This window comes from Quercus suber, unplaced genomic scaffold (genome assembly GCF_002906115.3).
Source record: "Quercus suber isolate HL8 unplaced genomic scaffold, Cork oak 2.0 scaffold_332, whole genome shotgun sequence".
Lineage (NCBI taxonomy): Eukaryota > Viridiplantae > Streptophyta > Magnoliopsida > Fagales > Fagaceae > Quercus > Quercus suber.
In genome coordinates, this window is record NW_027069785.1 from 489809 (window position 1) to 503980 (window position 14172).

Genomic DNA, 14172 nt, shown 5'->3' on the forward strand with positions numbered 1-14172 from the left:
GATGCTGAGGTGCTGCAAGGTAAGTAAGGTAAGTCATGCATTCACATGGACATGCATGTTAATTGTTTTAATCCACCCTTGATACATGTGTATTAAGTTGATGCCTTGTTTTGATTTATGATGTAATTTGCTTTGCTACCATGTTTGGGTTGCTGCCTTACCTTGAGATGTATGATAGGGTTTCACATGCTAAGGTTTCTCATATGTGTTTTGCTCTTTATTGCTTTAAGGATGGATATGTGTTTTGGGATGAATGATGCCATGATTGTATGCTTAGATGTGTGATGTTGTGTGTGAGAGTATAGATGCAAGTGTTGAAAATGTTTTGAATAAGGTTAGGATGTAAGACACAATGATGGGAGGCCAACCTTAGGGTTAGGCGATCTTGGGTGCCTAACACCTTCCAAAGAGCGTACCTAAACTCTGAACCCATACTCTAGTAGTAAGACCAAAGGTCCTTTCTCAAAAGGACACTATATTCATGGTTCCTAGACCATAAAACTAGGTGGCGACTTCAACACTCTTTCCCTTATGCCCACACTTGTGTCGAGCTTTAATGAAACAGCTTTTCTTCACTTGTTTCTTAGATAAACTTTCATGTCTTTAATTGAAAGTTTGAAAATGTGTTGAAAACACAAGAGCTGTTTAGACCTCCAAATTAAAGTTACGACTCAATAGATTTTACACTAACTTAAAACTTAGTGTGGAATAGTGTAAATGGGAGCGAAAAAACAAACAAACTACTCTAATCCATAAACTAAACAACACAGCAGTAAAATGGAATGTAAAATAGTAGGGAAGAAAGATGCAAACACAAGATAACACTCCGATGTGTTATCGAAGAGGAAACTGAAGAACTCGGCGAAAAACCTCTCCACTGCCCTTCAAGCGGTAATCGATCCAATAGACAATCAGTTGGGATACATGGGTTAGCAAGAGACCCTCCAAGCCTTATCTACCTGATGTACCTAAGCCCTTCAAGCTCCTACTCCAACAAGACTTCTCGAAACCGTGTCTTGTCTAGCTCTCCAAACCTTGCAATACGCCCAATTGCATCTGCCAAGCCTCACCGGCTTCTTTTGGCAATTCCTCAAAACTTCCCAAGTTCCAAAACACTCTCTACACTCTGAATATGTGTGGGTTGTGTTTGGTATAAATCTCCTCTCAAGGTATGACAATGGGAGAGGGAAGGAGAAGAGGCTACAATGATTTCTCACTAAGGATGAGTAGCTCCCTCTCAAAAAGATGGGTGTGTGTGTTGTAGAAATCCTATCTAGGGTTTTTCTCTCTAACATGGCCTCACTACATTTATGAGTAATGAGGGTATATATAGAATGGGTAAAAGGTAAGAAAGTTACACATTAAAATCCTCCAAGCATAATGTCTCGCGACTACCTCGCAGGAAGGCCTTACTCGCGAGATACTCGCAAAACTGACAACCTGGCACGACTCTTCAACTTCCAGCGCGTGCTTCTCACGTGGCTCTTTTGTGGGTTAGCTTCTCACGAGCTTCGCACGAAATCCACTAATTCTTTATTTTAAGCTTGAATCTTCACCAACTTAATACTAAACCCAATACAATAAAATCCCACAAAATACAGGGAACAAAATTGAGATGATTTTACTTTTTTTAAAATCTCATTTTTTTCCTAATCTTGAAAACTAATAATATGTTCACTGCACAAAAGTATTATTGGACTCACTTGCATAATTTATTCTTTTTATTTTTTTGAAATAAAAAATAAAAGAAATTAAAGTAAATCTAGGTTTAAGTGAAACACAAACTAGGATTATTAAGGATTAAGATTAGTACTGAATGAAAAGTTGTGTTGGGAGTTTTTGTCATCTATGACATGTTTGCAGGGTGTTGCTGGTTGTTTATGTGTTAACAACTTACAATGCTACTAATTGTGTATAGTTAGTCTTTGCACATAACTAACTTTGTAATAGGCAGAGGCGGCACCGCGTTCATCCCAAGATGGTCACTGGACCACCCTGAGTTGAGAATTTATATATATATATATATATAATAATTTTAAAAAATTATATTTGTCCACCCTTAAAAAAAAAAAAAAAAAAAGTTGTGAGACCAGCCTAGATTTTTTTTTTTTTTTTTTAAGCCCAATAAAATTAAATGTTGCCCATAATTTGTCCCCTTAAGAGCATCTTTAATAGACTCTATATTTTTGTACTGTTTGGAGAGTAAACAGTAACTTTTTTCTTTTACCTACATACTTTTGAAATACACTTTTCAACAGACTCTCTATCATTTTCTTTTTATCTCACTTCAATATTATTTCTTCATTCTTTCTTTAATCTTCTTTTATTATTATTTTAATCTTTCTACATTCTTCATTTTTTTTTCATTTCCAACCATTATATTTTTTAAATTCTCAACCACTATTTTTTTTTCTAAAGAAAAATGGCACTAATTTAAAAAGTAACAAAATGTCACAACATTTCATAATATTTATTGTTTTTAGTTGTAGTATAATATTTTATTAATTAATTTAGTTTTCTTTTAAAGTAAGAAAGATTGACATCTCAATTTTGTGAAAATTTTGTGATAATTTGGTGTGATCTAACACAATTGTAGAATTTATTTTTGTAAATTTCCTTACATGATAGGATAAGTATCCCACCCAACCTCTTTCTTTTCTCATCCACCCATTTCTTCCCACCTGTCAAATATCTTCCCTTTTCCTCTTTATATATTTCCTCCACCAACTAGTCTACCTTCTCCCTCCTCCTTCTTCTTCTTCACCCAACCAACCCTTCTCTCCTTCTTCTACTTCTTCTTCTTCACCCAAAATCAACACTTCTCTCTCCGTAACCCCAAAGACCACACATTTTCACTCAAATAACTTAGACCATATAACACATTTATTTCTACCACATCAGAGAGAGCATCACTTAGAGTTTGAGAGATAGAGATCGACATTACAGAAGAGAGAGATGCTGGGAGGGCTTAGATTGGCTTCTATCCTTATTAGGCCATTTCAAACAAAAAGAAAAAGCCCTAGTAAAATTTTATAGAACTAAATCTGAAAATTAAAGAAGACCCACTGTCTTTGTCCCACTGTCCCAGCCCAATCAAAAACATTTTATAGAACTAGAATCTGAATATAAAAACTAAATTTCAAAAAAAAAAAAAAAAAAAAAAAAAAAAAAAAAAAAACCAGTCAAATTTTAAACCAAAAAATCTTAACCTAAAGTGGGAGCTAGTATATCATGTAACCGGCAAATATGACGAGTACCTCACAAGGGGCGGGACCCACACATTATGGGCCTGCCCCTCTATGAGGTACCCGGCATATATGCCGAGTACAAGATATAAAAATCGCTAAAGTGGAAACAACTTGAACCTTTCAGCAATCCACTCTAGCCCCCTTTTATTGCCAGACAGCAGACCCACTGACCCAGCCTTCATCGCTTTAACCTCAAGCACTCTGCACTCAAGGTATCTCATCCCAATTCTCTCTCTTTTTCTCAGGAACTAAACTGTACATTTAATTGTGTATACTGATATCCCTTTGCTAGCAATATATGCGTATTGTATTTCTTCAATAGTTTAACTTGACCCACTGACTCTTTGTTTGTGACTAAGCCCTTTGGCTTTTGTGTTGACAGTGATGTTTGTCTATTGGGTATGCTTTGGGCAGTTAGGGCAATGGACTAGCTAACTAGTGGTAGTAAAGTAAATAAACAAATAATTATAAAAGATAAAAATTAAACTATAAGGGGTGACGCAGCGTATTTACTAGTTTAAGGTGCGTTTGGATACTACTTATTTTGCTGAAAATTAAAAACAATAAAAAAAAATATTTCTGAATTACTATTCACACCAAAAATACTATTCATTTGCAATAGGCGCTGGTCAAAAAAAAAAAAAAAAAAAAGCCAAAAGCGCCAAACGTGGACCTACTGGATGTGATCCAAACGGGTACTTAGACTTTACATTGTGATAATGGGGCGTGTGATAGACTATTAGTGGACAATAACGAAAAATAATTAAACAACAAAAATTTATGTTCGGCTAAATTGTTAATAAAGTCATTAACACAATAATAACTAATATTTTTATTGTATTAAGAAATAATATTTTAATTGAATTTATGGTTTTTTTTTTTTTTTGCTAGTATTATGGACAAATATTTGATACAGAAACCACACACCCAAAATTCATCTCATACCCAAAATATTATAGACAAATATTTTTTTGTTCTCAATATATAAAGTTCTCTTTTTATTATATTGTTTAATTTAAGTTTCTAAATGATCACTCTGGAAAAAAAAATTTAGAGCCATCACTGGTAATAGTTGATTGGTTAGTTAGGTTAGTGGATTTATATTCTCTAACAACGTTAGTATCGTCTTCCACATACATGTGATTTGTCCATGCAAATTATAATTCAAGCCTTGAATCCCTCCTTAAAATTACCTTCATTTAGAGCCAATAAGCTCTTAGTCATTTGTAATTTATTTAAGTTTATGTTACGGGATTAGTACTTGCAAATATGGTAAATCTGAAACTTTTGTGGGTAGCTGAAACGATAAGAACACCAACAAGCTTTAGAAATCACTGAAAACGAGAGAGAGAGAGAGAGAGAGAGGGGGAGAGAGAGAGAGAGAGAGAGAGAGAGAGAGAGAGAGAGAGAGAGAGAGAGAGAGAGAGGGTAGTCAAATTGTAGAGCTCTAGTAAGGGGAGAAAAAAATTCTAGAGTAGAGAGAGCAGCGACTAAGAGGGAAAGGAACACAATACCTGTTGAAATGGTCAAATAGGAGATCTCTACTAGTAGCAGGAGATTTATGAGAGAAGGGAGATAGAATTTTGAAGAGGAAGGAGATGAAAATTTTGGAGAAGAAGCAGGTAAGAGGTGGTTGGGGTTTTTGGGATTTTTTTTTTAATGCAACGTGTTAGGGGAAGGAATAAGAATTTAAGGCTTTTAATAAAGAATAGCTATTTATAAGGAATAATTATTCTCTGTAATAAAAACATATCCAAACAACATATAGCTAAACCATAGAAATATCTATTATATTATAGTATATATTACAGTCTACTAAACGTCCCATCAGGTTCAAATATATTCAATATGTTTCTTCCTAAGTTCCTCTCAATTCTATGTTTTTTTTCTCTACACCATCGTTTCTCAATCTCTACACCACAATCATCATCTTTTCTAATTGTTCCACTCAACAGCCACTACAATCTGTCTATTGTCAAGGATTTCGCAATTCACAGTTGGTTTTTGTTGAATTTGGGTATGTTACTTTTGCTAAGTTCAAAACATTAAGGGGGCGTTTGGTTCCCTTGATGCTACATCAAGTATAATGCGTTTGGTTCTCTTGATTCACAGTTCATTAATTAAATTTCCATCACATTTCAAAAATGTAATGTTGATTTATTTAGTTAATTTTCATAAATGTCCCTTGAAATAAATTTACTAAACTTTATAAAAACATTTTTATAAGTAACCAAAAAATTACTACTTATACTTTTATTGACTTTCTTTTTACCAAACAACCAATACAACTCAAATTAAAACAAAAAAAAAAAAAAACAAATCAAAACAAAACAAACAAACAAACAAACAAACAAACAAAATCTTTCACTTTCTCATCAACCAAACAATTACAATCCTCCATTTCATAATAAAATAACCACAAAAATCCAAATATTCTACTTTCACTTTCCCAGATTTTCTCACAAACCAAACAACTCAAATCTAAGACAAATCAAACAAAATTTTCTCAAATCCTCCTACCACCACCACCATCACACAAACCACCATGGGAGATTGTAACAAAGGTCCCAAACAGCTTGTTCATTACCTCTTCCATGGACCACACTTGCACCACCACAAATCTTAAGATTTCAACTCCGATTTGGCGATCTCTTCATCTTGCTACCTAGCACCACCAAATCGGAGAAGATGATGCAATAGAAAAGAAAGAAAAGGAACAAAATTAAAGCAATTACAACATTTTTTGTCATGGAATAAAGCCAACATAAAACATAGTTGTAAATCACAACTTTACAATCTTCCTCTTTGGCTATTCCGTGACAAAACACCCTATAATAAACTCTAGACTTAAATGTGAGTTTGGAAATAATGGCAAAACTCACTCACACCTAAATCTAAAACTTGTGATAAACTTGGAACAAAATACCTGTAACTTGAAACACTTGCACAAAATGCAGTAGACCCTCAAGGTAAATCAAGTGATAAAAGCAAAAGTATAATGTAACAAGTAAAAATCGATCAAGTAAACATGATGTGAAATATATGAGTAACTTGATCAAATACATGACAGTCATATGGAGATTACTATAATGATCACATATCAAAGTAAATGATCATTCGAACATGCAACCAAAAAACGCACAATGGCATAAGAATGTATGCATGTCCAACACATAAATACGATGCGATGATAGCAACAAAGCATAGATACTAAACATAACTCAAAGCACTATAAAACAACGAGAAAACAAGCATAAGGTCAAACAAGACAAAATAAGGTTTTCTCATAAATAAATAAAACAATGTCTTCTTCCCCTTGATATATGCATCTCCCTTATGGCTTTCTCTCCTTACAAATGTGCACAAGGTAAAATTTCTTCCCCTAAGAATGTGCATATGAGTTATATAGAAATGACAATACACTCCAATATACTCTCTAGTATACTATCCCCCTTTTTGTCATGAATAAACAAATGAATCAAGAGGAATGAGGGAAAGAAAAGAAGATATAAATAATGGTAAAAGATGATGCATGAGGGGTGCAAGATGAATGAGAAAATGTAGCTCAAACAAAAGATAAAACATCTTAAAGTCACAATACTACAAAGTATAAAGTAAACATGACATGCTAAGGATGATGGAACATGATATAGACCTAGGCATGACATAGACACAAGAGCATGTTATATGTGCTAAAATGTCTAAAAAGACTTAACTAGCATGAGTGAATGCAAAACATGTCAAGTATTAGAGTGTGTACAATAAAGGTGAATTTAGTGTGCATCTAGTGTGCATGTGAGATGCATGGCCAATGCATGAGCAAGCACTCATGGGGCAAAGTGTGTAAAACACACAACCAATGATCAATACATGATAAACATGCATAATCATGGTAATCCCCAAAAATTGGTACTCATCGAAATCCAAAACAATGAGAAAATGCCATTTGGGCATTTTATCAAACATTTAGAGTGCACACACTACACATGTATGTTAAACAATGCATGAACATATGAAAATCTTGCCTAAATACATGTTAGTTTTGCCACAGGGTGCCAACATCCAATGCAAATCATCATTTAAAACAAAACCCAATAAAAAAGATTGACAAAAATTAAGTTTTCCAACCCCTATTGAGAAATTTCCAACTATGAACATAAAACTCCCAAAAACATAATCTAAGGATCAAAATCAATGAAAAGAGTTAAAAATTACCTTAGAGATGTTAATGAAATGAAAAATAGTTGGATTTAGTTGGATTTTGATATAGAAACATAAAAATAGGGGTTTTGGAGAAGATAGGAGAAGTTTAAAACAAATTTCCCACGAAATGCCCTTTAAAAAGCTGATCAAGAAATTTTCGCGGGAAGTTAGGAATTTTCGCGAGTAACTCGTAGGTAAGCCTTACTCGCGAAATAGTCGTGAAACTCTCTGTCCAAACTTCCCGATTGAGCTTACTCGCAAAATGACTTGTGAAAACACCCAGAAAACATGTTTTTCACACAAAATCAACTTGAAAAACTTTGAAAAAAATGGGTGACACAAATCATTTCCAAATGCAAATAAAAATAAATAAAAAATAAAACAGAAATTTTTTTTATTTGATCCACATATAGTTGAGCACACATACATCACATTTCAACATATACAATCACACAAATGGAATAAGCATTCATTGAACATTAGACTTGTGTGTTGTGTGTGTGGATTAAGTAACTAGTCTATAGTCTAGTATGAAATTTCAATGATTAATTCAATCAAGTCATACACGACTAGTATGAAGTCAAGTGACTTATCTCACTTGTAGAAATGAACATATATGAACCCCTCACCAATGTGACTACAATTGATTGAAAGTTTTTCATTTGACTTACATTTTTCATACTTTTAATCAAAACAACTCAAAATTTTGAGAAGTGATGTCATAAACATTTTGAAAAATCTTTGACAATTGAGCCTTTTGTTTTGGCACCATACATTTTAATACAAGTCGATTTCCCTTTTCCCTAATCAAATACTAGTATGTGCGACGGCTTTTTCAGCTCAAAATCTCTTTTCAAAATTGATATTTGTAGAGCTCTTTGAAAAAGAAAAAAAAAAAGTATGAGGAGATATATAGGCACAAGTCTACTCATGTATCAAGATCAAGCAAGACTATTGAACAATCATTCATGACAAACTTGAAGATTTATTTACTATAATCAAAATGTAGATTTCTAGATGTCGCTCACACTTAAAAAATATGCATATATAACAAGCTAAGCTCGTAAATGCACTACGCCATAAGTACAGATGTACTAGGCCAAACTCACATGTGATATATGCTCAAACATATACAATCAAATTTTTTGAATTTTTCACTTTTTATGTGGTTTTGAATTTTTACACACATAAAACGAATACATAAAAGAAAGATCAACAACAACAACAAAAACAATGCATATAAAGAAATGCATGATGCACAAATGCATAACAATGAAACATCTAATGCATAAAGAATTCTACAAAGATCAAAAGAATTAGATCAATAACCAAAAGAGTGTCTCATGAGAAGTGAGACGAGGGCTGGAAGAATGAGAACTGGAGATGCACATGGACAAGGAGGTAAGAACATCAAAAACTTTCTTCAACAACTTATCATTTTTTCTTAAGTCCGATTTTGCTTGTAAAGCACAACTTCCAAGAAGCTCAAGTTTCTCTTTTCTTTTTATTCTTTTAGAGTTTCAATTTAGAGCAATGATGTCTTAGATGACTAAAGGCACCACAATGGTGACAAACAACGGGTTTAGGTCCACTAGGCTTTTTAAGGAGGGATCTAACAACATGGTTTTGCTCTTTCTTCAACATGGAACATTGTGGTTTAATATGATCAATCACACCGCAATGGTGGCAAGTAGGAACAAATTTAGATCCACTCAAATCCCTAGGATGAGACCTAAATGAAGGCTTAGGTTTAAGAGCTTTTCTCTCCACTTTTTGGTTTCTTTTGTGTGTAGGAATGTACTCCAATTTGTCTTTAGAGGTAGAATTCACACTAGGCACAAAATCGGACAACATAACATGATTACAACAAAGGTTTTCTTCCTTTTTAGCAGTAAGTTCAGCAATCAAACACTTGGCATGCATCTTAAGAGATTCATTTTCACATTTAAGATCATTAACAAGTTTGTTAGACAAAACAAGTTTAGCATCCAAGTCCATATTCAAACATTCAAACTCCTTTAATTTTTGAAGAGAATGTTCATCAAGTTTCTTATACTTTTCAATCAATTTATTGGATTCATTGAACTTAGCAATCAAATCATCATTTTCACAAATTAACTTACTGAAATCCTCATGAAACTTCTTAGCCTTTTTCTTCAAGAGTTTGACATTTGGAACATCAACTACACCCATAGATTCATGTAACATGTTATCACAATTATAAGGATTAACACTCATAGAGGTATTTTCACAAACACATGGCATATTACAATCAATAACATCCATAGAAGCATACAAAGTACTATCCATGGCAAAACACACAAGGGGTCAATGATCATACTTAGGTATTGAAATCAAAACAAGTGTACCCGCTCTGATACCAATTGAAAGCTCGAATCTGTGTAAAAACACAAGAGCTTGTTTAGACCCCCAAATTAAAATTATGGTTAGATTGCTTTTACTCTAACTTAGACTAAGTGCGGAATAAGAGTAAATGAATGCAAACAACAAATAATGCTATCCTAAGCCATATTCATCAATTATCAACAATATAAAGTAAAGTTTAAGAGTAGGGAAGAAAGATGTAAACACAAGATAATATAGAGACATGTTATCGAAAAGGAAACCAAAGAACTCAATGAAAAACCTCTCCGCAACCCTCTAAGTTAAAATTGATCCACTAGAGAAGAAAGTTGGAGTACATTGAATGTTCAAATAGCTTATAAAACACTATGAACATTTAGACCCCCAATTTACAAATTACCAATTCAAGCTTAATATCAAACAATGTACGTGCGAAAAATGAACATAAACTTATAACAGAATTGATAAACAATCTAAACCAAATAAAATCACATCCACAGTAGAAATTAAATAACAAAAATTAAGGGAAAAGAAATGCAAACACAAGGATAGCACAACGGTGTGTTATCGAAGAGGAAACCAAAGCCCTCGGTGTAAAACCTCATCGCTGCCCTCTAAGCGGTCAATAATCCACTAAAGAATGAAGTTGAGATACATGAACAATAGAAGACCATCCAAGCCTAATCTACCTAGTGTACTTAAGCCCTCCAAGCTTCTTGCTCCAACGAGGTTGTGTCGACCCTTTGTCTTCTTTAGCTTACCAGATTCTGCTATAGCCCATAGTATCAACTAATAACCATTGGTCCATTCCTAACTACTTCCCAAAGCACCAAATAGCTTTCTTATAGATATGGGTATGATGAGAAAATGATTTAGATAAGAACCTCTCAAGAATGTAACAATGGAGAGGGTGAGAGTAGAGGAATTTAAAGAGTCTCTATGTAAAGATTATGGAAGCTCTCTACATTTCATAGGTATAAGGGTCTACATATAGTGGCGGGTGTTTGGAATGCGAAGAGTCATTTTTCCAAAACAGAACTGGCTAGCGACTTGGCATAGCGACTTGACTGAGTTGCGAGTTCAAGCCGCGAGATAACTGAATGGCCGGTCTGGACTTTTTGTCCTGTAGTGCAACAGTTGACATGACGGTTCAGCTTCTCTGCATGCTTCACTCGTGTGCATTATCTGTGTTAGGACAAATGTGTTTTCACTTGTTAAGAACATATGTCACTTATTTATGTAAATTGGCTAAATCCTTTGACAAAACGAACTCTACTTGTAATTGGGTAGTTCTAGGTGTTTTTAATACTTCAAGAAACAAGGTTTCAAGATCAAGTATTGAAGTCATCAAGTATGTCTAAGAAAAAGCAAGCTGAAATGCAAATTCATTAAATCTCGACACCTGCTCGATAGCTACCTCGACACCTGCTATCTGTCGAGATTTATAAAATCAGATTTTCTAATTTGATTTCTTTGGGATCCGTGAATATGCTTTTGGGTCTTCTTTTCTCCAAACCCTAAACATATAAAAGGATTATTTTAAGAGCCGTCAAATTGGACACAAGTTGCAAAAGTATTACGCAATCTCTGTTCAAGCAAATTGTGATCAAAGACGAAGTTCTTGACCTAGTTCATCTTCTCTGAAGAAGTTGCTATGTATTTGCACCAAAAGGTTTTGTGACCAAGCATCTTCCTGATCTTCATCGTGTAGGATGAACTGAAGAACTTTGCAGCCAACCTCTCCTCCTTAGTTGGTGTTTTGAAGTCGCGTACTGGGATCCGTACATTGGTTAGTCACGTACTTGAGAACCATGCATCAAAGGTGGAAATTGTCACTACAAATCAAGTCCAATTGGATATTGGGGTAAGGGTTCAACTGTAGATTGGTAAGGTACTTGGGATTCCTTTACTTATAATCGCTTGATTTGATAATAGTGGAGTTTCGGGAGTGGTAACCTGAAAATCACCGTGGGTTTTTACCACGAGGTTTTTCCCCGTTCGTAAACAAATCACCGTGTCATTTAATTTTCACTGCATATTCAGTTTTTGATGATTTGTTTGTGCTTCCACGCAATTGCATGATAAATTGATTAATTAATAACTTGGCTAATTAATTAATTGGTTTAATCATAAAGAGTCATTCAGTTTGTGCCTATCAAGTGGTATCAGAGCAAGCACACTCTGATTAGGTTTAATCTTTGCTGTATTGATCCATTGACCCTTGTTTGTCATGGATAGAGGACAGTCATTAATCATACCTCCTTTATTTGATGGCACTAACTATGCATACTGGAAAGTACGCATGAGAGCTTTCTTGTAGTCTTTAGATGAGAATGTGTGGCAAGCTGTAGAGATTGGCTGGACTAAGCCAAAAGAAGAACCGGCCGATTGGGATGACGCAAAGATCAAGGCGGCTAACTTCAACAACAGAGCATTAAATGCCCTATTTAGTGCAGTCACTAATGAGGAGTTCAAGAAGATATCCTCAACTGAAACTGCTAAGGAGGCTTGGACCATCCTCCAGACAACTTATGAAGGAACAAAGGATGTCAAGATTCAAAACTTCAGAGGCTCACTACAAGCTTTGAAGAAATAAGATGGAAGAGGATGAGTCATTTGATGAGTTCTATGTCAAGCTCAAGGACATAGTGAACTTAGCCTTTAATCTTGGGGAAACCATCCCTGAACCCAAGGTTGTAAGGAAGGTGCTCAGATCTCTACCTCAGAGATTCCATGCCAAGATTACGGCAATAGAAGAATCAAAGGATATTGACAAAATTCCTTTAACTGAGCTAATTGGAAACTTGCAGACCTATGAGCTAGGACTATCTAGGATTGGCAAAACGGGTAAAGGCAAGAGTATGGCCTTGAAGGCAAAGAGCAGTGATACGGATGAGTCTTCCGATAATGAAGATTCCAAGATGAAGTCCTACATTACAAGGCAGTTCAAGAAGTTTATGAAGAATGCCAATAGGAGGAATTTCGACAAGGACCGCAGACAATCCAGTTCTTCTTAGTTTAAGAGTCAAGATAAAGGGAAGAAGGATACTAAGGATGGCGGTCAGTACACTGTTCCTACAGGACCAAAGTGTTTTGGATGTCATGGATTAGGTCACATGAAGCATGAATGCCCGACATATCTCAAAAGCATTGGGAAGAGTAAGGCACTTGCTGCAACTTTGAGTGACACTGAGCCTGAAGATGATTCCAACAATGAGGATGACGGAATCTTAAATGCCTTCACTGCTACAGTCAATCCTACTGAAGGGATTATTGAAGAAGTGGATGAAGAAGAAGAACTGGTGGAATCCAAATTTGAGAAAATGGATGATTAAGATGATATCCATTCAGCCTATGAGAAGTTTTACAAACTCAGTGATGTGGAACTTGATCGTGAAGAGTTGTCCACAAAGTTTGATGAGACGAATCAAACTATTGGAGCACTGAAATTTAAGAACAACTTTTTGGCTGAGAAGACCAAGAAGCTTGAAGCAGATCTGTCTCAAGTCAGAGCTCAATTGGAAAGGACTTCAAGTGCAAAGTTTGATGAGATGCTTAGCAAAATTTGCTTCGGATCGAACAGGCTTAGGGTATGGTCTTTCTTTCTCTAATACTGCTTCTACTAGTAATACTGTTTTTGTTTCTCATGCTAATGATACTGAAATTAAGAACACTGATGTTAAAACTGAATTAGCTAGTGAGAACTTAGACAAGGATAAATCTATCTTAGGAGCACCCCTTAAGCAAGATAAGAAAGATGCTAAAAACCTTAGGGCAAAGAAGGCTAACTCTTAAAAGCCTAAACAAAAGAAGCAACATCTCTGTCATCATTGTGGAGCTGCCGGTCATACTCGACCAAATTGCTATAAGTGGCTAGCCACTCAACAGAGCAACGACATGATAGCATCTGGAAGCCAAAATCAGCTTCAATCCTCTCTTGCTCCTCTTGGAAATCTTCTGAAAGCCTTCATGTTCCTTTCGAACTTGAACAGTTTCAATTCTTCCCTCTCACTGCCGGTTCAAGGGTTCAATCAAAGGAAAGGTTCTTCCATAGTGTGAAAGAAAAAGGACTCTAAGTAATTTCATCACTTTCTTTTCCCTTCTTGTTTCTCTTGTTTGTTGCATTGCTTGTGTGTTTTCATTTTTTTGAGTTAGTCTAGTTTTATGCTTTGTTTTGTTTAACATGTTTTTGTGTGTTTACTTTCAGTTTTGTTTACTTTTGTTTTCAATATAAAAATTTAAAAAAAAAATTGAAAAATCAAAAAAATACAAAAATAGTGTGTGTTTTGTGTACTTTGGTACTTGTGTACCTTGGATGGCCATTGAAACAAAGTTTCTAAACTTTGTATCTCTTGTA